At 44.9% G+C, this 26,638-nt stretch overlaps 16 non-coding genes across 16 annotated transcripts; all 16 read left to right on the plus strand.

Annotated features, from left to right (window-relative positions):
* The first annotated feature begins 1,170 nt into the window (after nt 1-1,170).
* On the plus strand, nt 1,171-1,242 carry trnaq-cug (transfer RNA glutamine (anticodon CUG)). Its single transcript has one exon. It is a non-coding gene; the product is annotated as a tRNA-Gln (tRNA).
* A 904-nt stretch (nt 1,243-2,146) lies between these two features.
* On the plus strand, nt 2,147-2,229 carry trnal-aag (transfer RNA leucine (anticodon AAG)). Its single transcript has one exon. It is a non-coding gene; the product is annotated as a tRNA-Leu (tRNA).
* A 2,751-nt stretch (nt 2,230-4,980) lies between these two features.
* Nucleotides 4,981-5,063, plus strand: trnal-cag (transfer RNA leucine (anticodon CAG)). The gene has a single exon. It is a non-coding gene; the product is annotated as a tRNA-Leu (tRNA).
* A 1,584-nt stretch (nt 5,064-6,647) lies between these two features.
* Nucleotides 6,648-6,719, plus strand: trnaq-cug (transfer RNA glutamine (anticodon CUG)). The gene has a single exon. It is a non-coding gene; the product is annotated as a tRNA-Gln (tRNA).
* Nucleotides 6,720-9,017: 2,298 nt separating this feature from the next.
* trnal-cag (transfer RNA leucine (anticodon CAG)) lies at nt 9,018-9,100 on the plus strand. The gene has a single exon. It is a non-coding gene; the product is annotated as a tRNA-Leu (tRNA).
* A 2,583-nt stretch (nt 9,101-11,683) lies between these two features.
* Nucleotides 11,684-11,755, plus strand: trnaq-cug (transfer RNA glutamine (anticodon CUG)). Its single transcript has one exon. It is a non-coding gene; the product is annotated as a tRNA-Gln (tRNA).
* Nucleotides 11,756-13,283: 1,528 nt separating this feature from the next.
* trnal-cag (transfer RNA leucine (anticodon CAG)) lies at nt 13,284-13,366 on the plus strand. Its single transcript has one exon. It is a non-coding gene; the product is annotated as a tRNA-Leu (tRNA).
* A 1,238-nt stretch (nt 13,367-14,604) lies between these two features.
* On the plus strand, nt 14,605-14,687 carry trnal-cag (transfer RNA leucine (anticodon CAG)). Its single transcript has one exon. It is a non-coding gene; the product is annotated as a tRNA-Leu (tRNA).
* A 31-nt stretch (nt 14,688-14,718) lies between these two features.
* Nucleotides 14,719-14,790, plus strand: trnaq-cug (transfer RNA glutamine (anticodon CUG)). Its single transcript has one exon. It is a non-coding gene; the product is annotated as a tRNA-Gln (tRNA).
* Nucleotides 14,791-16,128: 1,338 nt separating this feature from the next.
* Nucleotides 16,129-16,211, plus strand: trnal-cag (transfer RNA leucine (anticodon CAG)). Its single transcript has one exon. It is a non-coding gene; the product is annotated as a tRNA-Leu (tRNA).
* A 126-nt stretch (nt 16,212-16,337) lies between these two features.
* On the plus strand, nt 16,338-16,409 carry trnaq-cug (transfer RNA glutamine (anticodon CUG)). Its single transcript has one exon. It is a non-coding gene; the product is annotated as a tRNA-Gln (tRNA).
* Nucleotides 16,410-17,341: 932 nt separating this feature from the next.
* trnal-aag (transfer RNA leucine (anticodon AAG)) lies at nt 17,342-17,424 on the plus strand. Its single transcript has one exon. It is a non-coding gene; the product is annotated as a tRNA-Leu (tRNA).
* Nucleotides 17,425-20,243: 2,819 nt separating this feature from the next.
* trnal-cag (transfer RNA leucine (anticodon CAG)) lies at nt 20,244-20,326 on the plus strand. The gene has a single exon. It is a non-coding gene; the product is annotated as a tRNA-Leu (tRNA).
* Nucleotides 20,327-21,910: 1,584 nt separating this feature from the next.
* On the plus strand, nt 21,911-21,982 carry trnaq-cug (transfer RNA glutamine (anticodon CUG)). Its single transcript has one exon. It is a non-coding gene; the product is annotated as a tRNA-Gln (tRNA).
* Nucleotides 21,983-23,595: 1,613 nt separating this feature from the next.
* trnal-aag (transfer RNA leucine (anticodon AAG)) lies at nt 23,596-23,678 on the plus strand. Its single transcript has one exon. It is a non-coding gene; the product is annotated as a tRNA-Leu (tRNA).
* Nucleotides 23,679-26,205: 2,527 nt separating this feature from the next.
* trnaq-cug (transfer RNA glutamine (anticodon CUG)) lies at nt 26,206-26,277 on the plus strand. The gene has a single exon. It is a non-coding gene; the product is annotated as a tRNA-Gln (tRNA).
* Nucleotides 26,278-26,638: the final 361 nt, after the last annotated feature.

Below are 26,638 nucleotides of genomic sequence, written 5' to 3' on the forward strand. Positions count from 1 at the left end.
TCCCAGCTTTTCTTTCTGTATGTGTGAACGGCTGTAAGTCATTACAGTCTTAACCCATGCTAAAGCTACAGTGTGTTTGTATACAGTAGTGTGTCGGATGAATCCCACTTCTGACAGCAAGTTTTTACACACATACATGGTGATATCATGTAAGAAACTGTTGCACAACGGCCTGGGCCACCCTTGTAGTGGTTCGATGGTGTAATGGTTTGCACTCTGGGCCAATGCAGACCCTTACTGACTGAAGAAATAAGTGTCCATGCGCCGACGTGCATGCAGCCTTTTACAGTCGCTCCTGTTTGTTTTCTCCTTTTTCTTACTTTTCTCCTTTATTTCTTTATTTAACTCAGAACTTTTTTAAGGACTGACTTTTAAAGTTGTGCCCTCTTCAAACATGCTGGTGGAGAGAGTTCTGGTACTTTTTTTCACTCTGGAATTACTTTCATTCAAACATCGGACAGTCGCGCAGCAACTTCTGGGCCGCTTTGTTTACTCCAGAGATCAGCTGATCGCTCTGAAGCCGGCCGGCTTGGAGACCAGATCATCGGAGATCCCCGCTGAAATCTGGAGAAAAACACGCAGAGGATGGATCTTCAATGACATTTCAGAGCTGGCAACAGGGACGAGGTGAGAACGATCCAGGGAGGATCATGAGAAGTAAAGATCAGGGAGGCTAAGGAGAAGTACAGGAGGAAGCTGGAGTGGAAACTCCAGCAGAACAACATCAGAGAGGTCTGGAGTGGAATGAGGACCATCCCTGGTTTCAGGCCGACCAACAACCGAGGAGCTGAAGGCAGGCGCTGCGTTAAGGTTGCAGTCTCCACTGGAGGCGTGTGTTCACCCTATGTTAGGGGAAAAGTACTTGGCAGTCACAGGCCTCCCATGAAACTCCAGCTGCTGCTCTGCCAGGTCCCATTCACAACCAATAGCAGCCTGTCATTATCCCAGCTTTTCATTCTGTATGTGTGAACGGCTGTCAGTCATTACAGTCTTAACCCATGCTAAAGCCACAATGTGTTTGTATACAGTAGTCCTGGTGGATGAAGTCTTTGTCGGCTGTCTTTTTCATGCATGGAGTCGAATCCCACTTCTGACAGCAAGTTTTTACACACATACATGGTGATATCATGTAAGAAACTGTTGCACAACGGCCTGAGCCACCTTTGTAGTGGTTCCATGGTGTAATGGTTAGCACTCTGGACTCTGAATCCAGCGATCCGAGTTCAAATCTCGGTGGGACCTTGTTTTAAGCGGGAAGGCAGATAAGAGAACTTTGTCGATGTTATTCTGACCATGATGTCCTCCAGCCTTGTTAAAATATCCTGACTGTAAACGGAGAGGATCCAGTTACAGCTCGGCACCACAGCAGGGTATGGAGGCTCAGGTTCATGGTCAACAGTCCTGGATCAGTCCATGCACTCTGTGGTGTACCTTGCCACACAATGCAGCCACTCCTCTGTGTGGTTCTCCCTCAACTGCTTTAAAACCCGTGTTGGGCTGTTACCCAGGCCTCCACCGGATCACCCGGATGTCACATAAACAGATTTATCAATAAGAATGTTTTACGTACTATTTGGCAAGGCAACAGAGAAAAGAGACGTTACTCACTTTTGTGTGAGGATGACCCGAAATTCTGATCTGTGAGCCAAGTACAGTTGTGTGAGGACAGTCTGGCTCCAAGTGACGTGAGTTGATCTACTTAGTGACCATGCTTTTCATTCGCCAGCTTTTCATTCTGTATGTGTGAACGGCTGTAAGTCATTACAGTCTTAACTGCCAAAGCCAGAATGTGTTTGTATATAGTAGTCCCATTGGATGAAGTTTTTGTCTTTGTCTTTTTCATGCATGGGGTCGAAGAACCTGTAAGAAACTGTTGCACAGTGACCACAGCCACGTTTGTAGAGGTTCCATGGTGTAATGGGTATCACTCTGAATCCAATGATCCGAGTTCAAATCTCGATGGGACCTTATTTTAAGCGGGAAGGCAGGTAAGATTCTGGCCCAATGCAGCACCTCACTGACTGACGTTGCGTTGCAACCAAAGTGGAGCCATGCTATGTCATTGCATCGTGTACAAAATCTTGACATTGCTAATGTACAATGTCATGTTACAGAGCAAAAGTTCCACAACTGACAGGTTTATACAGTCAGGATGGCCGAGGGGTCCAAGGCGCTGCGTTAAGGTCGCAGTCTCCACTGGAGGCGTGGGTTCGAATCCCACTTCTGACAGATTCTCACAAGAAACCAGTGCATATCTTGCAGCTGAGTGGTGGGCAGTTGAGCGCAAGCTCCTCCCTACATAGATGTTTATTGATGTCATCATCAGTAGGGGAGGACAGGCCCTGGGATTGAAGCCGCTGTCTTCTTGCTTCACGCAACAGAGCAAAATCAGCTGCATCCCACTCAAATATGCACGCTGACAGGCGTGGGACTCAGTGGAACCTTATTTTAAGCGGGAAGGCAGATAAGAGAACCTGGTCAATGTTATTCTGGCATTGATGTGTTCCAGCCTTGTTAAAATATCCTGGATGTAAACAGAGAGGAGCCACTTGCAGCCGGTATTCATGTTCCTGTCGTGCTGGGATGGGTGCAGCAGGGAGTGCTCTTGCCTCCTGAAGAGGCTCTTCTGACTCAGGGAGGGCTGGAGGCAATGCAGTGCCCTGGAGCAGCACAGAGAGTCCCTGACTCTTCTGCCTGTTGTTGTGCCATTGGATGAGGGTGTTCTGGTTCACTTCCACCAACTGAATCTCTGTTCCCTGCATCACTAGGGAGTTACCAACGACAAGATGCCTAATCTTATGATAGTTCCTCAGAATTAAGGACCACCTTGAATCTGCTCTCTTCCCTTTTCTTACCGGGCCTGGATGAAGATCACAGAGTCTTGTAAAAATGTTCTCAACTAAACGGCAGCAGTCACTGTGCGGGTGCACTGCTCGCACCTAACATGCAGCGGGAGGTGCTCTCAACACCAGGCGTTATTGAGTGCTTTTTTGGCATCCTGAAACGTCCACTCAAAAGTCTTCTACCTTATTTGGACATCACTTCCAGAGTTGGGGGTATTCCCCAGTTATAAAGCTGGGCTACTGACACTCAAGGAACTCTATTACCTGTTGTTCCCCTTGCCCTTTCCCCAAAAGTTTAGGTTGTAAATAATCAGGCAAGACATGGCACATTTCATATACATATACCTCTTTTCTTTCTTTTTTCCAAGTGTCAAGTTAATTAACTTGTAAATAACATACCATGTTACTATTATAAAATGTCATCATCATCATCATCACAATTATTATTATTGTGCTGTTTTACACGAACTGTCATTTGCTGTAAACCAGTTTTGTTTGTTCATGGAAAAAAGAAATAAAGAAAAACTTTTGAAAGACTTTGCAGGATTTATTACTATTTACAGTAAACACAGAGTAATATATTGATACTTTAAAAAACAATATTTGAAACTATTTACAATACCATTATTATTGACAACTATTAACTATTTACAGTACCACTATTATTTACAACTATAAACATTTACAATACTACTATTATTTACAACTGTCAGCATTTACAATACCACTATTATTGACAACTGTTAACATTTACAATACCACTATTATTGACAACTGTTAACATTTACAATACCACTATTATTGACAACTGTTAACTATTTACAATACCACTATTATTTACAACTATAAACATTTACAATACCACTATTATTGACAACTCTTAGCATTTACAATACCACTATTATTGACAACTATTAACTATTTACAATACTACTATTATTTACAACTGTCAGCATTTACAGTACCACTATTATTTACAACTATTAAAATTTACAAGTGTTCACTATTTACAGTACATTGCACATTATTATTTCGGGAACTTTTTCCTCATTTCCTCCAACCATTGGTCTTTGGTCAGAGATTCTGACAGAGGACAATACACTCTGCCATGGTAATGGCTGTGTCCAGTGTCAGCAGTGCGGAACTGGCCACACTTTTTACACGTGTTTGCCTCTACAGTTCGCCTATATGGCCTCTTTGGAGTGGCTCCGGCTCCTGCTTCCACTGTTGTGGTAGGCGCACTGGTTTGTGGGTAGGTGCCCTGAACCACCGACAAAGGAAGGACTACTGGTACCAGATTTAGAGTTTGTCCTGGTTGTGCAAAGAACTGAGGTGCCAGGTAGGGTCCTTGTGCAGGGGGTGTGACAAACAAATGCCTCTTCACTGGCCCCTTTAGCAAGATGGGACGTGGAAGCTGCGGGGGCTGTTTAGAGGCTGCCAGCCTTTGTTGCGCCTGACCTGCTGTACTCGCTGGAAGCCAGTATTTGTGTTCCTGTTGTGCTGGGATGGGTGCAGCGGGGAGTGCTCTTGCCTCCTGAAGAGGCTCTTCTGAGTCAGGGAGGGCTGGAGGCAATGCAGTGCCCTGGAGCAGCACAGAGAGCCCCTGACTCTTCTGCCTGTTGTTGTGCCATTCGACGAGGGTGTTCTGGTTCACTTCCACCAGCTGTATCTCTGTTCCCTGCATCACCAGGGAGTTACCAACAACAAGCTGCCTAATCTTATGATAGTCCCTCAGAATTAAGGACCACCTTGAAACCGCTCTCTTCCCTTTTCTTACCGGGCCTGGATGAAGATCACAGAGTCTTGTAAAAATGTTCTCAACTAAACGGCAGCAGTCAGGCCACTGTGCGGGTGCACTGCTCGCACCTAACATGCAGCGGGTGGTGCTCTCAACACCAGGCGTTACTGAGGCCTTTTTTGGCATCCTGAAACGTCCACTCAAAAGTCTGTCCTGATGTCGAGCAGCATAAACAACCCGCTTCTTGTGCCCTTCGTCCCGGCTCCCCCACAGTGCTATAATTGCACTTGCCTGCTGGTTGCTGAGACAGAGAGCGGTCTGACCCCTAAGCGCCACCAAGTACTCAGCAAGTGTGTCCACGTGCTGGGATGCCAGAACATTTCTTTCTCCAACAGCAAAGTCAGGATGGCCGAGCGGTCTAAGGCGCTACGTTCAGGTCGTAGTCTCCAATGGAGGCGTGGGTTCGAATCCCACTTCTGACATATTTTCACAGGAAAGTAGAGCTGTCTCCTTTAAATTATTGTTAGTATTACAATTTGAAAGTCAGCCATTGTTCACTCCAGGTACTGCAATGCCAGGTTCCGTTCACAACCAATAGCAGCCTGTCGTTATCCCAGCTTTTCTTTCTGTATGTGTGAATTGCTGTAAGTCATTACAGTCTTAACCCATGCTAAAGCTACAGTGTGTTTGTATACAGTTGTGTGTCGGATGAATCCCACTTCTGACAGCAAGTTTTTACACACATACATGGTGATATCATGTAAGAAACTGTTGCACAACGGCCTGGGCCACCTTTGTAGTGGTTCCATGGTGTAATGGTTAGCACTCTGGGCCATTGCAGACCCTTACTGACTGACAAAATAAGTGCCCATGCGCCGACGTGCATGCAGCCTTTTACAGTCGCTCCTGTTTGTTTTCTTCTTTTTCTTACTTTTCTCCTTTATTTCTTTATTTAACTCAGAACTTTTTCAAGTACTGACTTTTGAAGTTGTGCCCTCTTCAAACATGCTGATGGAGAGAGTTCTGGTACTTTTTTTTACTCTGGAATTACTTTCATTCAAACATCGGACAGTCGCGCAGCAACTTCTGGGCCGCTTTGTTTACTCCAGAGATCAGCTGATCGCTCTGAAGCCGGCCGGCTTGGAGACCAGATCATCGGACATCCCCGCTGAAATCTGGAGAAAAACACGCAGAGGATGGATCTTCAATGACATTTCAGAGCTTTCACAACCAATACTGGAGGCGCGTGTGTTCACCCTATGTTAGGGGAAAAGTACTAGGCAGTCACTGGCCTCTCATGAAACTCCAGCTGCTGCTCTGCCAGGTCCCATTCACAACCAATAGCAGCCTGTCGTTATCCCAGCTTTTCATTCTGTATGTGTGAACGGCTGTAAGTCATTACGGTCTTAACCCATGCCAAAGCCACAATGTGTTTGTATACAGTAGTCCCGTTGGATGAAGTCTTTGTAGGCTGTCTTTTTCACGCATGGGGTCGAATCCCACTTCTGACAGCATATTTTTCCACACCTACACGGTGATATCATGTAAGAAACTGTTGCACAACAACCTCAGCCATCTTTGTAGAGGTTCCATGGTCTAAAATGGTTCGGAAGTCAAAATGAACGTTAGCAGGCTAACGTAAGTATACGCCTTTTTCACCACTTTCTGCAGAAGCCCACCAATACATTCGTTTATACATCTGAATTTAAAGGATTTGGTAAAAAAAATATTCTGCTCATAGTCAACATGTTGTTCCCCAAATGCTGTATTAATAACCAAGACCTATTAATAGGTCGCAGTCTCCAATGGAGGCCTGGGTTCGAATCCCACTTCTGACATATTTTCACAGGAAACTGGAAAGTCTGGCTGACTTGAAAGTCAGCCAGTGGTCACGCCAGCTGCTGCAATGCCAGATTCCATTCACAACCAATCATAACCAATAATTTGTATACAGAAGGCCCATTTGATGTTGGATCAATCCCACTTCTGACAGCAAGTTTTTACACACATACATGGTGATATCATGAAAGAAACTGTTGCACAGCGGCCCAGGCTACTTTTGTAGAGGTTCCATGGTGTAATGGTTAGCACTCTGGACTCTGAATCCAGTGATCCGAGTTCAAATCTCGGTGGGACCTTATTTTAAGCGGGAAGGCAGATAAGAGAATGCAACCAATACCTGATAAATAATAACTAACACCTGAACAACACAAGTGCTGGAACATGAAAGCAAGGCCACCGCCTTGTAATTGTAATAATCCAATGCAAAATTTGGCATCAACCACCTAGGGTGTATTGAGTCTGTGTTTGAAATACAGCTCATGTATTAACCTGATTTCCTTTGTTAACATGTATTCTTACAGTGTGTGGTGGGAAATATCATGAATTAGAAAGTTGTATACCCTCTTCTGCAATTATTTTAATGTTTGGTAATATTAATTAGAAGAGCCTGACTGCACATACACTAGTGATTGTGTGAGGAATATGTTTAACACTAAATGATAACCATGAAAGTATTATATGCATGAAAATTGTGTCACTTAACCGAAGTTAAGGTTAGCTACGTTAGCTGTTACAGTGTAGCTAACTACCTTGAACTTGTGTAAAGCGTTGACATTATCACCATGAACGTGGCCTAGTCTATACAAATGAAAACTGTCATTATGTGAAAACGATTGTTTATTGCATGAGCACCACTGGCCTTAAAAAGGCTCGGAAGTCAAAATGAACGTTAGCAAGCTAACATACGCATACGCCTTTTTCACCGCTTTCTGCAGAAGCCCGCCAATATATTCGCTTATACATCTGAATTTAAAGGATTTGGTAAAGAATATTCTGCTTCATAGTCAACATGTTGTTCCCCAAATGCTGTATTAATAGCCTAACGTTACCTAAAAGCCACCATACAGAGACTGTATTCAAAAAGTGAGTTACATCAGTACTCACTGGGACAGCAATGCTGGCTGGAGAACTGGTGGGGTCAGTGACTTGGGTCTGTAAAGAATTCAGTCTAAATAACTTGTAATAATAACACAATTTAAATAGCTGCTATTTGATCTCTATTTTCCTGGGTTACTCTTCTAGCTTTGCTGAGATTTGGCTTCGCAGCAGCACCATGAGACCCCCCAAATCTTGACTTGGTAAACTGAAAGGCGGCAAAGCAAAGGGCCGTGTCATGAGAGGACTGTATTGTCAAACTAGAGTCAAGCGTCAAATATTCAGTAACAAATCCATTTCTGAATGTTGACAGCCGATCCTGCGGCAGCTAGTGCTCAGGTCGCAGTCTCCAATGGAGGCGTGGATTCGAAATCCACTTCTGACATATTTTCACAGGAAACTAGAACTGTCTCCTCTAAAGTATTGTTAGTATTACAATTTGAAAGTCAACCATTGTTCACTCCACCTGCTGCAATGCCAGGTTCCATTCACAACCAATATAACCATTCATAACCAATAATTTGTATACAGTAGGTCCGTTTGTTGTTGAATGAATCCCACTTCTGACAGCAAATTTTTACACACATGCATGGTGATATCATGTAAGAAACTGTTGCACAACGGCCTAGGCCACCTTTGTAGAGGTTCCATGGTGTAATGGTTAGCACTCTGGACCAATGCAGCACCTTACTGATTGACGTTGCGTTGCAACCAAAGTTATGCTATGTCAAAGTTTACGAAATCTTGACATAACTAATGTACCATGTCATGTCACATAGCAAAAGTTCCACTACTGACAGGTTTATGCAGTCAGAATGGCCGAGGGGTCCAAGGTCCTGCGTTAAGGACATGTTCCTGTCGTGCTGGGATGGGTGCAGCAGGGAGTGCTCTTGCCTCCTGAAGAGGCTCTTCTGACTCAGGGAGGGCTGGAGGCAATGCAGTGCCCTGGAGCAGTACAGAGAGCCCCTGACTCTTCTGCCTGTTGTTGTGCCACTGGATGAGGGTGTTCTGGTTCACTTCCACCTACTGAATCTCTGTTCCCTGCATCACCAGGGTGTTACCAATGACAATATGCCTAATCTTATGATAGTCCCTCAGAATTAAGGACCACCTTGAATCCGCTCTCTTCCCTTTTCTTACCGGGCCTGGATGAAGATCACAGAGTCTTATAAAAATGTCTCAACTAAACGGCAGCAGTCAGGCCACTGTGCAGGTGCACTACTCGCATCTAACGTGCAGCGGGAGGTGCTCTCAACACCAGCCGTTATTGAGTGCCTTTTTGGCGTCCTGAAACATCCACTCAAAAGTCTGTGCTGATGTCGAGCAGCAAAAACCACCCGCTTCTTGTCCCTTTCGTCCAGGCTCACCCACAGTGCTATAATCGCACTTCCCTGCTGGCAGCTGAGACAGAGAGCGGTCTGACCCCAAAGTGCCACCAAGTACTCAGCAAGTCTATCCACGTGCTGTGATGGCAGAACATTTCTGTCATTAACAGCACAGTCAGGATGGCCGAGCGGTCTAAGGCGCTACGTTCAGGTCGTAGTCTCCAATGGAGGCGTGGGTTCGAATCCCACTTCTGACATAGGAAAGTTTTCATTTTCACAGGAAAGTAGAACTGTCTCCTTTAAATTATTCTAAGTATTACAATTTGAAAGTCAGCTATTGTTCACTCCAGCTACTGCAATGCCAGGTTGCATTCACAACCAATAGCAGCCTGTATGTGTGTCGGATGAATCCCACTTCTGACAGCAAGTTTTTACACACATACATGGTGATATCATGTAAGAAACTGTTGCACAACGGCTGAGGCCACCTTTGTAGAGGTTCCATGGTGTAATGGTTAGCACTCTGGACAAACGCAGCACCTTACTGATTGACGTTGCGTTGCAACCAAAGTTGATTGTTTATTGCATGAGCAACACTGGCCTTAAAAAGGCTCGGAAGTCAAAATGAACGTTAGCAAGCTAACGTACACATACGCCTTTTTCATCGCTTTCTGCAGAATCCCGCCAATACATTCGTTTATACATCTGAATTTAAAGGATTTGGTAAAGAATATTTTGCTTCATAGTCAACATGTTGTTCCCCAAATGCTGTATTAACAGCCTAACGTCACCTAAAAGCCACCGTAACAGATAACATTAGCTAAAGGCCAGCTGGCAAGAACTAACGTCAGCGAAATTCACGACAGATAATGGAGGGTTTGTAATGTAATAAAGAGAATGCAACCTATCCACTAATGGATAATCACAGACCTTCGTCTGATCTTGTGGCATGTGCAGATTTTTACTTTGTTTCCTGACTAGTGCAGCGCCTGGTCTTGACATAGCCAATGTACTACATCATGTTACATAGCAAAAGTTCCCGCTACTGATGGCCTAAAATGTTTTCAAAACCCACTTCTGAAAGTTATTACATACATACATGGTGATATCATGAAAAAAAACTGTTGCACAATGGCCTGGACAAGCTTTGTACAGGTTCCATGGTGTAATGGTTACCACTTTGCACCAATGCAGCACCTTACTGATTGACGTTGCATTGCAACCAAAGTTGAGCCATGCTATGTCATTGCATAGTGTACAAAATCTTGACATAACTAATGTACTATGTCATGTTACATAGCAAAAGTTCCACTACTGACAGGTTTATACAGTCAGGATGGCCGAGGCACTGCGTTAAGGTCGCAGTCTCCACCGGAGGTGTGGGTTCGAACCCCCCTTCTGACAGATTTTTACAGGAAGCTGGAATTGTCTCCTGCAAAATTATAACCACCCTATGTTTGGGGAAAAGTACTAGGCAGTCACTGGCCTCTCATGAAACTCCAGCTGCTGCTCTGTCAGGTCCCATTCACAACCAATAACAGCATGTCGTTATCCCAGCTTTTCATTCTGCATGTATGAACGGCTGTAAGTCATTACAGTCTCAACCCATGCTTTTTCATGCGTGGGATCGAATCCCACTTTTGACATCCTTCTTTTACATACATACACGGTGTGTCAAATTTCGGTGGGACCTGATTTTAAGCGGGAAGGCAGATAAAAGAACGCAACCAATACCTGATGAATGATAACTAATACCTGAAAACAACATAAGTGCTGGAACATGAAAGCAAGACCACCGCCTTGTAATTGTAATAATCCAATGAAAAACTTGGAATAAACCACCTAACGTGTATTGCGTCTGTGTTTGAAATACAGCTCATGAATTAACCTGATTTACTTTATAAAAATTTATTCTAACAGTGTGTGGTGGGAAATATGTTACCTGTTACGGTGGAGCTAACTACCTTGAACTTGTGCAAAGCGTTGACATTATCACCATGAACGTGGCCTAGTCTATACAAATGAAAACTGTCATTATGTGAAAAAGATTGTTTATTGCATGAGCAACACTGGCCTTAAAAAGGCTCGGAAGTAAAAATGAACGTTAGCAAGCTAACGTACATATACGCCTTTTCATCGCTTTCTGCAGAAGCCCGCCAATACATTTGCTTATATATCTGAATTTAAAGGATTTGGTAAAGAATATTCTGCTTCATAGTCAACATGTTGTTCCCCAAATGCTGTATTAACAGCCTAACGTTACCTAAAAGCCACCGTAATAGATAACATTAGCTAAAGGCCGGCGGGCAAGAACGATAACGGAGGGTTTGTAATGTTGATGACAACATGATATAACTGGTGAAATTACTTCAATACTTTAAGTTACATCATATACAGCACTGTAGTAGATATGTAAATACTCACCGTGCCGCTTGAATTGACTCTATTTGCGTGACCGATCTTTCCCAGCTTGCGCTCTGTATTCAACTTTATTGAACGCCCCTTTCAAGACACTCCGTCAATATTTCTGCGCCGTGATTAGACAAATGTTGAAAGCCGGGGAGAATGCGCTAACAAGATTGGTCGCCGAATGTTGAAGCCACAAATCTTATAGGCCATAACTCTTCAACATTTCTGAATGTTGACAGCCGATCCTGCGGCAGCTAGCATTCCAAGTCCAGTTGTGTGAGGACAGTCTGGCTCCAAGAGACGTGAGTTAATCTACATTTGGTGCAGGTTAGTGTCTCTGCCACTATATTGTAGATCCTGTCCACGTCCAGGACCCGCCGTGCCCTCTTATGCGGCCATGGTCCTGTGAGTGGCTGGGTCCCCTAAATGTAGGTTCCATGGTGTAATGGTTAGCACTCTGGACTCTGAATCCAGCGATCCGAGTTCAAATCTCGGTGGGACCTTGTTTTAAGCGGGAAGGCAGATAAGAGAATCACTAATGGATAATCACAGACCTTCGTCTGATCTTGTTGCATTTGCAGTCTTTGTTTCCTGACCAGTGCAGCGCCTGACTGATTGACGTTGCGTTGCGACCAAAGTTGAGCCATGGTGTATGATTGCGTAGTGTACTAAATCATCACAAATGCAATGTACCATATCATATTACATGGTGAAATTTCCATAACACAAAGGTTGCACAGTCAGGATGGCCCAGAAGCTGGGGAACATTCGTATTGATACTTTAATCAACAACTATTAACTATTTACAATACCACTGTTATTTACAACTGTTAACTATTTACAATACCACTATTATTGACAACTCTTAACATTTACAATACCACTATTATTTACAACTATTGTGTTCACTATTTACAATACATTGCACATTATTATTTTGGGAACATTTTCCTCATTTCCTCCAACCATTGGTCTTTGGTCAGAGATTCTGACTGAGGACAATACACTCTGCCACAGTAATGGCTGTGTCCAGTGTCAGCAGTGCGGAACTGGCCACACGTGTTTGCCTCTACAGTTCGCCTATATGGCCTCTTTAGAGTGGCTCCGGCTCCTGCTTCCACTGTTGTGGTAGGCGCGCTAGATTGTGGGTAGGTGCCCTGAACCACGACAAAGAAAGGACTACTGGTACCAGATTTAGAGTTTGTGCTGGTTGTGCAAAGAACTGAGGTGCCAGGTAGGGTCCTTGTGCAGGGGGTGTGACAAACAAATGCCTCTTCACTGGCCCCATTGGCAAGATTGGAAGTGGAAGCTGCGGGGGCTGTTTAGAGGCTGCCAGCCTTTGTTGCGCCTGACCTGCTGTACTCGCTGGCAGCCGGTATTTGTGTTCCTGTCGTGCTGGGATGGGTGCAGCGGGGAGTGCCCTTGCCTCCTGAAGAGGCTCTTCTGAGTCAGGGAGGGCTGGAGGCAATGCAGTGCCCTGGAGCAGCACAGAGAGCCCCTGAGACTTCTGCCTGTTGTTGTGCCACTGGATGAGGGTGTTCTGGTTCACTTCCACCAGCTGAATCTCTGTTCCCTGCATCACCAGGGTGTTACCAACGACAAGATGCCTAATCTTATGATAGTCCCTCAGAATTAAGGACCACCTTGAATCCGCTCTCTTCCCTTTTCTTACCGGGCCTGGATGAAGATCACAGAGTCTTATAAAAATGTTCTCAACTAAATGGCAGCAGTCAGGCCACAGTGTAGGTGCACTGCTCGCACCTAACATGCAGCGGGAGGTGCTCTCAACACCAGGCGTTATTGAGTGCCTTTTTGGCGTCCTGAAACGTCCACTCAAAAGTCTGTCCTGATGTCGAGCAGCATAAACAACCCGCTTCTTGTGCCCTTCGTCCAGGCTCCCCCACAGTGCTATAATTGCACTTGCCTGCTGGTTGCTGAGACAGAGAGCGGTCTGACCCCGAAACGCCGCCAAGTACTCAGCAAGTCTGTCGACGTGCTGGCATACCAGAACATTTCCATGACCAGCACACAGTCAGGATGGCCGAGCGGTCTAAGGCGCTACGTTCAGGTCGTAGTCTCCAATGGAGGCGTGGGTTCGAATCCCACTTCTGACATATTTTCACAGGAAACTGGAACTGTCTCCTCTAAACTATTGTTAGTATTACAATTTGAAAGTCAGCCATTGTTCACAACAGCTACTGCAATGCCAGGTTCCATTCACAACCAATATAACCAATAATTTGTATGTATCCATGGTGTAATGGTTAGCAACCTAGGTCAATTCAAGCATCGGACAGTCGCGCAGCAACTTCTGGGCCGCTTTGTTTACTCCAGAGATCAGCAGATCGCTCTGAAGCCGGCCAGCTTGGAGACCAGATCATCGGAGATCCCCGCTGAAATCTGGAGAAAAACATGCAGAGGATTCAGAGGGGGAACGAAGCGACAAGGGAAGAGAGTTGGGTCGAGACAGCAGAGACTAATGGAGAAGAGGAGATATAAGCCGTGTCTCCCCTCTCTCATCATGGGCTACGTGAGATCGCTGGCAAACAAGATGGACGCGCTGGCCAGGAGTCAGAGGGAGTGTTGGGAGTGTAGTTTTATGTGCTTTACGGAGACATGGCTGCACCAGGACATTCCTGGCGACAACGTTTCCATCGACAACTTTCAGACCGTCTGGGCCGACAGGGATTGCACTGGGAGCGGTAAGCGTAAAGGAGGGGGGCTTTCCATTTTTGTTAACAACAGGTGGTGCAATCCTTCCCACATCACCATCAAGGATAGTGTCTGTTGCCCGGACATTGAACTGTTGGCTGTTGGACTCAGGCCGTATCATTTGCCCAGGGAATCGAACGTGCCATTGTTGTGACTGTAATTCACTCCTCCATAGCCCGTTTAGAGACTCAACACCCGAATGCACTCATTGCTATTTCGGGTGATTTCAACCACGTCACCATGGCTAAGACACTTCCCAACTTCACTCAGTATGTGAGCTGTCCTACTAGAGAGAGAGGACTCTGGACTTGCTGTATGCTAACGTAAAGGATGCATACATCTCCTCTCCCCTCCCCCTCTGGGTAGGTCAGACCACAACCTAGTGCACCTCAACCCCTGTTATGTGCCTCTAGTCAAGAGCCACCCTGCAATCATGAGGACAGTGACGAGATGGTCGGAGGCTTATGAGACACTTGTTGTTTTGAGGTGAGTGACTGGCAGGCACTCTGTGAGCCGCGTGGAGAGGACATTGATGGGCTCACAGAGTGTATCACAGACTACATCAACTTCTGTGAGGAAAGGACTGTCCAGGTCTGTCCACGTGCTGGGATACCGAAACATTTCTGTGATCAACAGTACAGTCAGGATGGCCGAGCGGTCTAAGGCGCTACGTTCAGGTCGTAGTCTCCAATGGAGGCGTGGGTTCGAATCCCACTTCTGACAGCAGGTTTTTACCTATGGGCACCTATGTAGAGGTTCCATGGTGTAATGGTTAGCACTCTGGACTCTGAATCCAGCAATCTGAGTTCAAATCTCGGTGGGACCTTGTCTGGCCTTAAAAGCCTTAAAAACGCTCGGAAGTCAAAATGAACGTTAGCAAGCTAACGTACATATACGCCTTTTTCATCGCTTTCTGCAGAAGCCCGCCAATACATTCGTTTATACATCTGAATTTAAAGGATTTGGTAAAGAATATTCTGCTTCATAGTCAACATATTGTTGATGATCACAGAGTTGAAAGCCAGGGAGAATGCGCTAACAAGATTGGTCGCCGCATGTTGAAGCCACAAATCTTATAGGCCGTAACATTTCTGAATGTTGACAGCCGATCCTGCGACAGCTAACATTCAGGTCACAGTCTCCAATGGAGGCGTGGGTTTGAATCCCACTTCTGACATATTTTCACAGGAAACTGGAACTGTCTCCTCAAAAGCATTGTTAATATTATAATTTGAAAGTCAGCCATTGTTCACTCCAGCTGCTGTAATGCCAGGTTCTATTCACAACCAATACAACCAATCATAACCAATAATTTGTATACAGTAGGCCCGAAATTCTGATCTGTGAGCCAAGTCCAGTTGTGTGAGGACAGTCTGGCTCCAAGAGACGTGAGTTAATCTACATTTGGTGCAGGTTAGTGTCTCTGCCACCATATTGTAGATCCTGTCCACGTCCCGGACCCGCCGTGCCCTCTTATGCGACCATGCTCCTGTGAGCGGCTGGGTCACCTATATATAGGTTCCATGGTGTAATGGTTAGCACTCTGGACTCTGAATCCAGCAATCCGACATCAAATCTCGGTGGGACCTTGTTTTAAGCGGGAAGGCAGATAAGAGAATCACTAATGGATTATCACAGAACTTCGTCTGATCTTGTTGCATTTGCAGTCTTTGTTTCCTGACCAGTGCAGCACCTGACTGATTGACGTTGCATTGCGACCACAGTTGAGCCATGGTGTATGATTGCGTAGTGTACTAAATCATCACAAATGCAATCTACCATATCATATTACATGGTGAAATTTCCATAACACAAAGGTTGCACAGTCAGGATGGCCCAGAAGCTGGGGAACATTCGTCCATCAAAGAGGGGGAAAAGGGGCAAAGTTTGGCTATTTTGTATCCATATATATTTGATGCACGTATTTCTAGCTGCCTGAACACAAATAGGAAACTTTTGATGTTTTTTTACATTTTTTGGACATGTCTCGGACGGGTTTCGAACCGGCAAACTGCAGTTCTCAATGGAGGATAGTGGCAGATACGTGCTGAGTGACGTACATTACCTTATTTGGACATCGCTTCCAAAGCTGGGTGTATTCCCCAGTTATAAGGCTGGGCTACTGAACATTTTGAAACGGAACATATCTGTCATCAACAGTACAGTCAGGATGGCAGAGCGGTCTAAGGCGCTACGTTCAGGTCGTAGTCTCCAATGGAGGCGTGGGTTCGAAGCCCACTTCTGACATATTCACAGGAAAGAGGAACTGTTTCCTTTAAATTATTGTTAGTATTACAATTTGAGTTTTTACACACATACATGGTGATATCATGTAAGAAACTGTTGCACAACGGCCTGGGCCACCTATATAGAGGTTCCATGGTGTAATGGTTAGCACTCTGGACTCTGAATCCAGCGATCTGAGTTCAAATCTCGGTGGGACCTTGTTTTAAGCGGGAAGGCAGATAAGAGAACTTTGTCGATGTTATTCTGAACATGATGTCCTCCAGCCTTGTTAAAATATCCTGACTGTAAACGGAGAGGATCCAGTTACAGCTCGGCACCACAGCAGGGTCTGGAGGCTCAGGTTCATGGTCAACAGTCCTGGATCAGTCCATGCACTCTGTCGTGTACCTTGCCACACAATGCAGCCACTCCTCTGTGTGGTTCTCCCTCAACTGCTTTAAAACCCGTGTTGGGCTGTTACCCAGGCCTCCACCGGATCACCCGGATGTCACATAAACAGATTTATCAATAAGAATGTTTTACGTACTATTTGGCAAGGCAACAGAGAAAAGAGACGTTACTCACTTTTGTGTGAGGATGACCCGAAATTCTGATCTGTGAGCCAAGTACAGTTGTGTGAGGACAGTCTGGCTCCAAGTGACGTGAGTTGATCTACTTAGTGCGCATGCTTTTCATTCGCCAGCTTTTCATTCTGTATGTGTGAACGGCTGTAAGTCATTACAGTCTTAACTGCCAAAGCCAGAATGTGTTTGTATACAGTAGTCCCATTGGATGAAGTTTTTGTCTTTGTCTTTTTCATGCATGGGGTCGAATCCCACATTTGACAAACATACACGGTGATATCATGTAAGAAACTGTTGCACAGTGACCACAGCCACGTTTGTAGAGGTTCCATGGTGTAATGGGTATCACTCTGAATCCAATGATCCGAGTTCAAATCTCGATGGGACCTTATTTTAAGCGGGAAGGCAGGTAAGATTCTGGCCCAATGCAGCACCTCACTGACTGACGTTGCGTTGCAACCAAAGTGGAGCCATGCTATGTCATTGCATCGTGTACAAAATCTTGACATTGCTAATGTACTATGTCATGTTACAGAGCAAAAGTTCCACTACTGACAGGTTTATACAGTCAGGATGGCCGAGGGGTCCAAGGCGCTGCGTTAAGGTCGCAGTCTCCACTGGAGGCGTGGGTTCGAATCCCACTTCTGACAGATTCTCACAAGAAACCAGTGCGTATCTTGCAGCTGAGTGGTGGGCAGTTGAGCGCAAGCTCCTCCCTACATAGATGTTTATTGATGTCATCATCAGTAGGGGAGGACAGGCCCTGGGATTGAAGCCGCTGTCTTCTTGCTTCACGCAACAGAGCTAAATCAGCTGCATCCCACTCAAATATGCACGCTGACAGGCGTGGGACTCAGTGGAACCTTATTTTAAGCGGGAAGGCAGATAAGAGAACCTGGTCAATGTTATTCTGGCATTGATGTGTTCCAGCCTTGTTAAAATATCCTGGATGTAAACAGAGAGGAGCCACTTGCAGCCGGTATTCATGTTCCTGTCGTGCTGGGATGGGTGCAGCAGGGAGTGCTCTTGCCTCCTGAAGAGGCTCTTCTGACTCAGGGAGGGCTGGAGGCAATGCAGTGCCCTGGAGCAGCACAGAGAGTCCCTGACTCTTCTGCCTGTTGTTGTGCCATTGGATGAGGGTGTTCTGGTTCACTTCCACCAACTGAATCTCTGTTCCCTGCATCACTAGGGAGTTACCAACGACAAGATGCCTAATCTTATGATAGTTCCTCCGAATTAAGGACCACCTTGAATCTGCTCTCTTCCCTTTTCTTACCGGGCCTGGATGAAGATCACAGAGTCTTGTAAAAATGTTCTCAACTAAACGGCAGCAGTCACTGTGCGGGTGCACTGCTCGCACCTAACATGCAGCGGGAGGTGCTCTCAACACCAGGCGTTATTGAGTGCTTTTTTGGCATCCTGAAACGTCCACTCAAAAGTCTTCTACCTTATTTGGACATCACTTCCAGAGTTGGGGGTATTCCCCAGTTATAAAGCTGGGCTACTGACACTCAAGGAACTCTATTACCTGTTGTTCCCCTTGCCCTTTCCCCAAAAGTTTAGGTTGTAAATAATCAGGCAAGACATGATACATTTCATATACATATACCTCTTTTCTTTCTTTTTTCCAAGTGTCAAGTTAATTAACTTGTAAATAACATACCATGTTACTATTATAAAATGTCGTCATCATCATCATCACCATTATTATTATTGTGCTGTTTTACACGAACTGTCATTTGCTGTAAACCAGTTTTGTTTGTTCATGGAAAAAAGAAATAAAGAAAAACTTTTGAAAGACTTTGCAGGATTTATTACTATTTACAGTAAACACAGAGTAATATATTGATACTTTAAAAAACAATATTTGAAACTATTTACAATACCATTATTATTGACAACTATTAACTATTTACAGTACCACTATTATTTACAACTATAAACATTTACAATACCACTATTATTTACAACTATAAACATTTACAATACTACTATTATTTACAACTGTCAGCATTTACAATACCACTATTATTGACAACTGTTAACATTTACAATACCACTATTTTTTACATCTGTAAACATTTACAATACCACTATTATTGACAACTGTTAACATTTACAATACCACTATTATTGACAACTATTAACTATTTACAATACCACTATTATTTACAACTATAAACATTTACAATACCACTATTATTGACAACTCTTAGCATTTACAATACCACTATTATTGACAACTATTAACTATTTACAATACTACTATTATTTACAACTGTCAGCATTTACAGTACCACTATTATTTACAACTATTAAAATTTACAAGTGTTCACTATTTACAGTACATTGCACATTATTATTTCGGGAACTTTTTCCTCATTTCCTCCAACCATTGGTCTTTGGTCAGAGATTCTGACAGAGGACAATACACTCTGCCATGGTAATGGCTGTGTCCAGTGTCAGCAGTGCGGAACTGGCCACACTTTTTACACGTGTTTGCCTCTACAGTTCGCCTATATGGCCTCTTTGGAGTGGCTCCGGCTCCTGCTTCCACTGTTGTGGTAGGCGCACTGGTTTGTGGGTAGGTGCCCTGAACCACCGACAAAGGAAGGACTACTGGTACCAGATTTAGAGTTTGTCCTGGTTGTGCGAAGAACTGAGGTGCCAGGTAGGGTCCTTGTGCAGGGGGTGTGACAAACAAATGCCTCTTCACTGGCCCCTTTAGCAAGATGGGACGTGGAAGCTGCGGGGGCTGTTTAGAGGCTGCCAGCCTTTGTTGCGCCTGACCTGCTGTACTCGCTGGAAGCCAGTATTTGTGTTCCTGTTGTGCTGGGATGGGTGCAGCGGGGAGTGCTCTTGCCTCCTGAAGAGGCTCTTCTGAGTCAGGGAGGGCTGGAGGCAATGCAGTGCCCTGGAGCAGCACAGAGAGCCCCTGACTCTTCTGCCTGTTGTTGTGCCATTCGACGAGGGTGTTCTGGTTCACTTCCACCAGCTGTATCTCTGTTCCCTGCATCACCAGGGAGTTACCAACAACAAGCTGCCTAATCTTATGATAGTCCCTCAGAATTAAGGACCACCTTGAAACCGCTCTCTTCCCTTTTCTTACCGGGCCTGGATGAAGATCACAGAGTCTTGTAAAAATGTTCTCAACTAAACGGCAGCAGTCAGGCCACTGTGCGGGTGCACTGCTCGCACCTAACATGCAGCGGGTGGTGCTCTCAACACCAGGCGTTACTGAGGCCTTTTTTGGCATCCTGAAACGTCCACTCAAAAGTCTGTCCTGATGTCGAGCAGCATAAACAACCCGCTTCTTGTGCCCTTCGTCCCGGCTCCCCCACAGTGCTATAATTGCACTTGCCTGCTGGTTGCTGAGACAGAGAGCGGTCTGACCCCTAAGCGCCACCAAGTACTCAGCAAGTGTGTCCACGTGCTGGGATGCCAGAACATTTCTTTCTCCAACAGCAAAGTCAGGATGGCCGAGCGGTCTAAGGCGCTACGTTCAGGTCGTAGTCTCCAATGGAGGCGTGGGTTCGAATCCCACTTCTGACATATTTTCACAGGAAAGTAGAGCTGTCTCCTTTAAATTATTGTTAGTATTACAATTTGAAAGTCAGCCATTGTTCACTCCAGGTACTGCAATGCCAGGTTCCGTTCACAACCAATAGCAGCCTGTCGTTATCCCAGCTTTTCTTTCTGTATGTGTGAATTGCTGTAAGTCATTACAGTCTTAACCCATGCTAAAGCTACAGTGTGTTTGTATACAGTTGTGTGTCGGATGAATCCCACTTCTGACAGCAAGTTTTTACACACATACATGGTGATATCATGTAAGAAACTGTTGCACAACGGCCTGGGCCACCTTTGTAGTGGTTCCATGGTGTAATGGTTAGCACTCTGGGCCATTGCAGACCCTTACTGACTGACAAAATAAGTGCCCATGCGCCGACGTGCATGCAGCCTTTTACAGTCGCTCCTGTTTGTTTTCTTCTTTTTCTTACTTTTCTCCTTTATTTCTTTATTTAACTCAGAACTTTTTCAAGTACTGACTTTTGAAGTTGTGCCCTCTTCAAACATGCTGATGGAGAGAGTTCTGGTACTTTTTTTTACTCTGGAATTACTTTCATTCAAACATCGGACAGTCGCGCAGCAACTTCTGGGCCGCTTTGTTTACTCCAGAGATCAGCTGATCGCTCTGAAGCCGGCCGGCTTGGAGACCAGATCATCGGACATCCCCGCTGAAATCTGGAGAAAAACACGCAGAGGATGGATCTTCAATGACATTTCAGAGCTTTCACAACCAATACTGGAGGCGCGTGTGTTCACCCTATGTTAGGGGAAAAGTACTAGGCAGTCACTGGCCTCTCATGAAACTCCAGCTGCTGCTCTGCCAGGTCCCATTCACAACCAATAGCAGCCTGTCGTTATCCCAGCTTTTCATTCTGTATGTGTGAACGGCTGTAAGTCATTACGGTCTTAACCCATGCCAAAGCCACAATGTGTTTGTATACAGTAGTCCCGTTGGATGAAGTCTTTGTAGGCTGTCTTTTTCACGCATGGGGTCGAATCCCACTTCTGACAGCATATTTTTCCACACCTACACGGTGATATCATGTAAGAAACTGTTGCACAACAACCTCAGCCATCTTTGTAGAGGTTCCATGGTCTAAAATGGTTCGGAAGTCAAAATGAACGTTAGCAGGCTAACGTAAGTATACGCCTTTTTCACCACTTTCTGCAGAAGCCCACCAATACATTCGTTTATACATCTGAATTTAAAGGATTTGGTAAAAAAAATATTCTGCTCATAGTCAACATGTTGTTCCCCAAATGCTGTATTAATAACCAAGACCTATTAATAGGTCGCAGTCTCCAATGGAGGCCTGGGTTCGAATCCCACTTCTGACATATTTTCACAGGAAACTGGAAAGTCTGGCTGACTTGAAAGTCAGCCAGTGGTCACGCCAGCTGCTGCAATGCCAGATTCCATTCACAACCAATCATAACCAATAATTTGTATACAGAAGGCCCATTTGATGTTGGATCAATCCCACTTCTGACAGCAAGTTTTTACACACATACATGGTGATATCATGAAAGAAACTGTTGCACAGCGGCCCAGGCTACTTTTGTAGAGGTTCCATGGTGTAATGGTTAGCACTCTGGACTCTGAATCCAGTGATCCGAGTTCAAGTCTCGGTGGGACCTTATTTTAAGCGGGAAGGCAGATAAGAGAATGCAACCAATACCTGATAAATAATAACTAACACCTGAACAACACAAGTGCTGGAACATGAAAGCAAGGCCACCGCCTTGTAATTGTAATAATCCAATGCAAAATTTGGCATCAACCACCTAGGGTGTATTGAGTCTGTGTTTGAAATACAGCTCATGTATTAACCTGATTTCCTTTGTTAACATGTATTCTTACAGTGTGTGGTGGGAAATATCATGAATTAGAAAGTTGTATACCCTCTTCTGCAATTATTTTAATGTTTGGTAATATTAATTAGAAGAGCCTGACTGCACATACACTAGTGATTGTGTGAGGAATATGTTTAACACTAAATGATAACCATGAAAGTATTATATGCATGAAAATTGTGTCACTTAACCGAAGTTAAGGTTAGCTACGTTAGCTGTTACAGTGTAGCTAACTACCTTGAACTTGTGTAAAGCGTTGACATTATCACCATGAACGTGGCCTAGTCTATACAAATGAAAACTGTCATTATGTGAAAACGATTGTTTATTGCATGAGCACCACTGGCCTTAAAAAGGCTCGGAAGTCAAAATGAACGTTAGCAAGCTAACATACGCATACGCCTTTTTCACCGCTTTCTGCAGAAGCCCGCCAATATATTCGCTTATACATCTGAATTTAAAGGATTTGGTAAAGAATATTCTGCTTCATAGTCAACATGTTGTTCCCCAAATGCTGTATTAATAGCCTAACGTTACCTAAAAGCCACCATACAGAGACTGTATTCAAAAAGTGAGTTACATCAGTACTCACTGGGACAGCAATGCTGGCTGGAGAACTGGTGGGGTCAGTGACTTGGGTCTGTAAAGAATTCAGTCTAAGTAACTTGTAATAATAACACAATTTAAATAGCTGCTATTTGATCTCTATTTTCCTGGGTTACTCTTCTAGCTTTGCTGAGATTTGGCTTCGCAGCAGCACCATGAGACCCCCCAAATCTTGACTTCGTAAACTGAAAGGCAGCAAAGCAAAGGGCCGTGTCATGAGAGGACTGTATTGTCAAACTAGAGTCAAGCGTCAAATATTCAGTTACAAATCCATTTCTGAATGTTGACAGCCGATCCTGCAGCAGCTAGTGTTCAGGTCGCAGTCTCCAATGGAGGCGTGGATTCGAAATCCACTTCTGACATATTTTCACAGGAAACTAGAACTGTCTCCTCTAAAGTATTGTTAGTATTACAATTTGAAAGTCAACCATTGTTCACTCCAGCTGCTGCAATGCCAGGTTCCATTCACAACCAATATAACCATTCATAACCAATAATTTGTATACAGTAGGTCCGTTTGTTGTTGAATGAATCCCACTTCTGACAGCAAATTTTTACACACATGCATGGTGATATCATGTAAGAAACTGTTGCACAACGGCCTAGGCCACCTTTGTAGAGGTTCCATGGTGTAATGGTTAGCACTCTGGACCAATGCAGCACCTTACTGATTGACGTTGCGTTGCAACCAAAGTTGAGCCATGCTATGTCAAAGTGTATGAAATCTTGACATAACTAATGTACCATGTCATGTCACATAGCAAAAGTTCCACTACTGACAGGTTTATGCAGTCAGAATGGCCGAGGGGTCCAAGGTCCTGCGTTAAGGTCGCAGTCTCCACTGGAGGCGTGGGTTTGAATCCCACTTCTGACAGATTTCCTCAGGAAGCTGGAATTGTCTACTGCAAAATAATAATCACCCTATGTTTGGGGAAAAATACTAGGCAGTCACTGGCCTCTCATAAAACTCCAGCTGCTACTCTGCCAGGTCCAATTCCCAATGAATAGAAGCCTGTTGTTATCTCAGCTTTTCATTCTGTATGTGTTAACGGCTGTAAGTCATTACAGTCTTAACCCATGCCAAAGCCAGAATGTGCTTGTGTACAGTACTCCCGTTGGATGAAGTGTTTCTAGGCTGTCTTTTTCATGCATGGGGTCGAATCCCACTTTTGACAGCAAGGACCACCTTGAATCCGCTCTCTTCCCTTTTCTTACCGGGCCTGGATGAAGATCACTGAGTCTAACAAAAATGTTCTCAACTAAACGGCAGCAGTCAGGCCACTGTGCGGGTGTACTGCTCGCACCTAACATACAGCGGGTGGTGCTCTCAACACCAGGTGTTATTGAGGGCTTTAATTACACTTTATTGATGCTGTGGATTTTGGCTCATATCTATATACCTACATATTCTAAATTGATCACACTGACACCTACCATATCTTCATCTTCAGCTTGTGTACCAACTCCAGCCTCAGAGGATGAACTAGAGGGCAGAATGGATGCACCAGAGGCCATTGCAGATGTGCCAGGAGCCAGGGTGGATGTGCTGGGAGCCATGGTGGAGGTCACGGGGGCCAGAGTGGATGTGACAAGAGCCAGGGCTGCACGATATGGTAGAAAGAAAACATATTGTGATTATTTTGACAGATATAAAAATTGCGATAAGATTCACGATTAGTGGGATACATTTTAAGTGAAGAAACTATTACAATCATGGTGTGACATTTGTTGATCTGTACCAACATGTTTTCTTACATCTGGAGATCAAGATTTGTAGGCCAGGGGATACTACAGTACTTCATTATAATGCTGTTTTGTCACACATTTCACCTTTATAAAAATTGTATCTTCTGTGATTTGGATATTGATTTTGAGATATTGTGATTTCAATAATGCGATTAATTGTTCAGCCCTACCAGGAGCCATGGTGGATGTGCCAGGAACCAGGGTGGATCTGCTAGGGGCTGTGGTGGATGTGGTGATAGCCAGGGTGGAGACGCTGGAGGACAGACTGGATGTGTTGTGGGGCAGGGAACCGAGACCAGATGTAATGGCAGAGGGACCAGGAGTCCGAGAGGGACATCCAGGTCCAACACTGTGGGGTCGTCTGTGATGTCAGAGAAGCCCTCATCTTCCTCCACGTCATCCTCCACGTCATGGTCTTCAATTAACTGAGCCGTCTCCTCCGAATCAGGGTGCATATGCTGCAGTGCCTGACCAGTCTGCCGGAACAGATACTGTACCCCAATGAGCTCTCCTGAAACCATAGAGGTTAAATGGATCATTTACAAAAGTTAACAAAGTGAATAAAAGATTTTAAAACCGAGTTGAATTACCAATGTGTTCACAAATGCTTACCAGTGTAACGTGAGGGTGGACAGAACTCAGGTGCCACCTTCCTGCCGAACAGCTTCTCATAATTTTTGTTGACGCTGTGAAGCAGGTCACCTGAGTAGCTGCGTAAAGCCGATGCCAAATCCAGTTGTGTGAGGACAGTCTGGCTCCACGAGACGTGAGTTGATCTACATTTGGTGCAGGTTCGTGTCTCTGCCACCATATTGTAGATCCTGTCCACGTCCAGGACCCGCCATGCCCTATTATGAAGCCATGCTCCTATGAGCTGGTACCGCCCACAGGCAGGGTTGGGACAGACCTCCTTCACCTTCCACAATCTGTAGGGAATCCAGACAAGAAGTGGGTGGGCAAAAAAACGGTCTGGAGCTGGAGCCTGGTGGTACACATGGCTCGGCTGTGGTGGAAAGTACCAGAGCTTCAGGTTGTGTTAAAGCTCGATTCTTCCTTTACTAAATCATCACAAATGTAATGTACCATGGCATATTACATGGTGAAATTTCCACAATGTAAGTGTTGCACAGTCAGGATGGCCGAAGTGGCTCAACCAAAGTTGAGCCATACTTTGTCATTGCATAGTGCTTACGAAATCTTGACAAAGCTAATGTACTATGTCATGTTACATAGCAAAAGTTCAACTCCTAACAGGCCTAGAAGTTTTACAGGAAGCCGGAACATTCTCCTGCAAAATAATAATCACCCTATATTTGGGGAAAAGTACTAGGCAGTCACTGGCCTCTCATGAAACTCCGGCTGCTGCTCTGCCAGGTCCCATTCACAACCAATAGCAGCCTGTCATTATCCCATCTTTTCATTCTGTATGTGTGAACGGCTGTAAGTCATTACAGTCTTAACCCATGCTAAAGCCACAATGTGTTTGTATACAGTAGTCCTGGTGGATGTACAGTAGTCCTGGTGGATGAAGTCTTTGTCGGCTGTCTTTTTCATGCATTGAGTCGAATCCTACTTCTGACAACAGGTTTTTACACACATACATGGTGATATCATGTAAGAAACTGTTGCACAACGGCCTGGGCCACCTATACAGAGGTTCCATGGTGTAATGGTTAGCACTCTGAACTCTGAATCCAGCGATCAGAGTTCAAATCTCGGTGGGACCATGTTTTAAGCGGGAAGGCAGATAAGTGAACCTGGTCGATGTTATTCTGGCTTTGATGACCTCCAGCCTTGTTAAAATATCCTGACTGTAAACGGAGAGGAGCCAGTTACAGCTCGCCACCACAGCAGGGTCTGGAGGCTCAGGTTCATGGGCAACAGTCCTGGATCAGTCCATGCACTCTGTGGTGTACCTTGCCACGCAATGCAGCCACTCCTCTGTGTGGTTCTCCCTCAACTGCTTTAAAACCCGCGTTAGGCTGTTACCCGGGCCTCCACCGGATCACCCGGATGTCACATAAACAGATCTATCAATAAGAATGTTTTACGTACTATCTATTTGGCAAAACAGAGAAAAGAGACGTT

The sequence above is a fragment of the Enoplosus armatus genome, chromosome 22 (assembly GCF_043641665.1).
Source record: "Enoplosus armatus isolate fEnoArm2 chromosome 22, fEnoArm2.hap1, whole genome shotgun sequence".
In the NCBI taxonomy this organism is placed as follows: Eukaryota; Metazoa; Chordata; class Actinopteri; order Centrarchiformes; family Enoplosidae; genus Enoplosus; species Enoplosus armatus.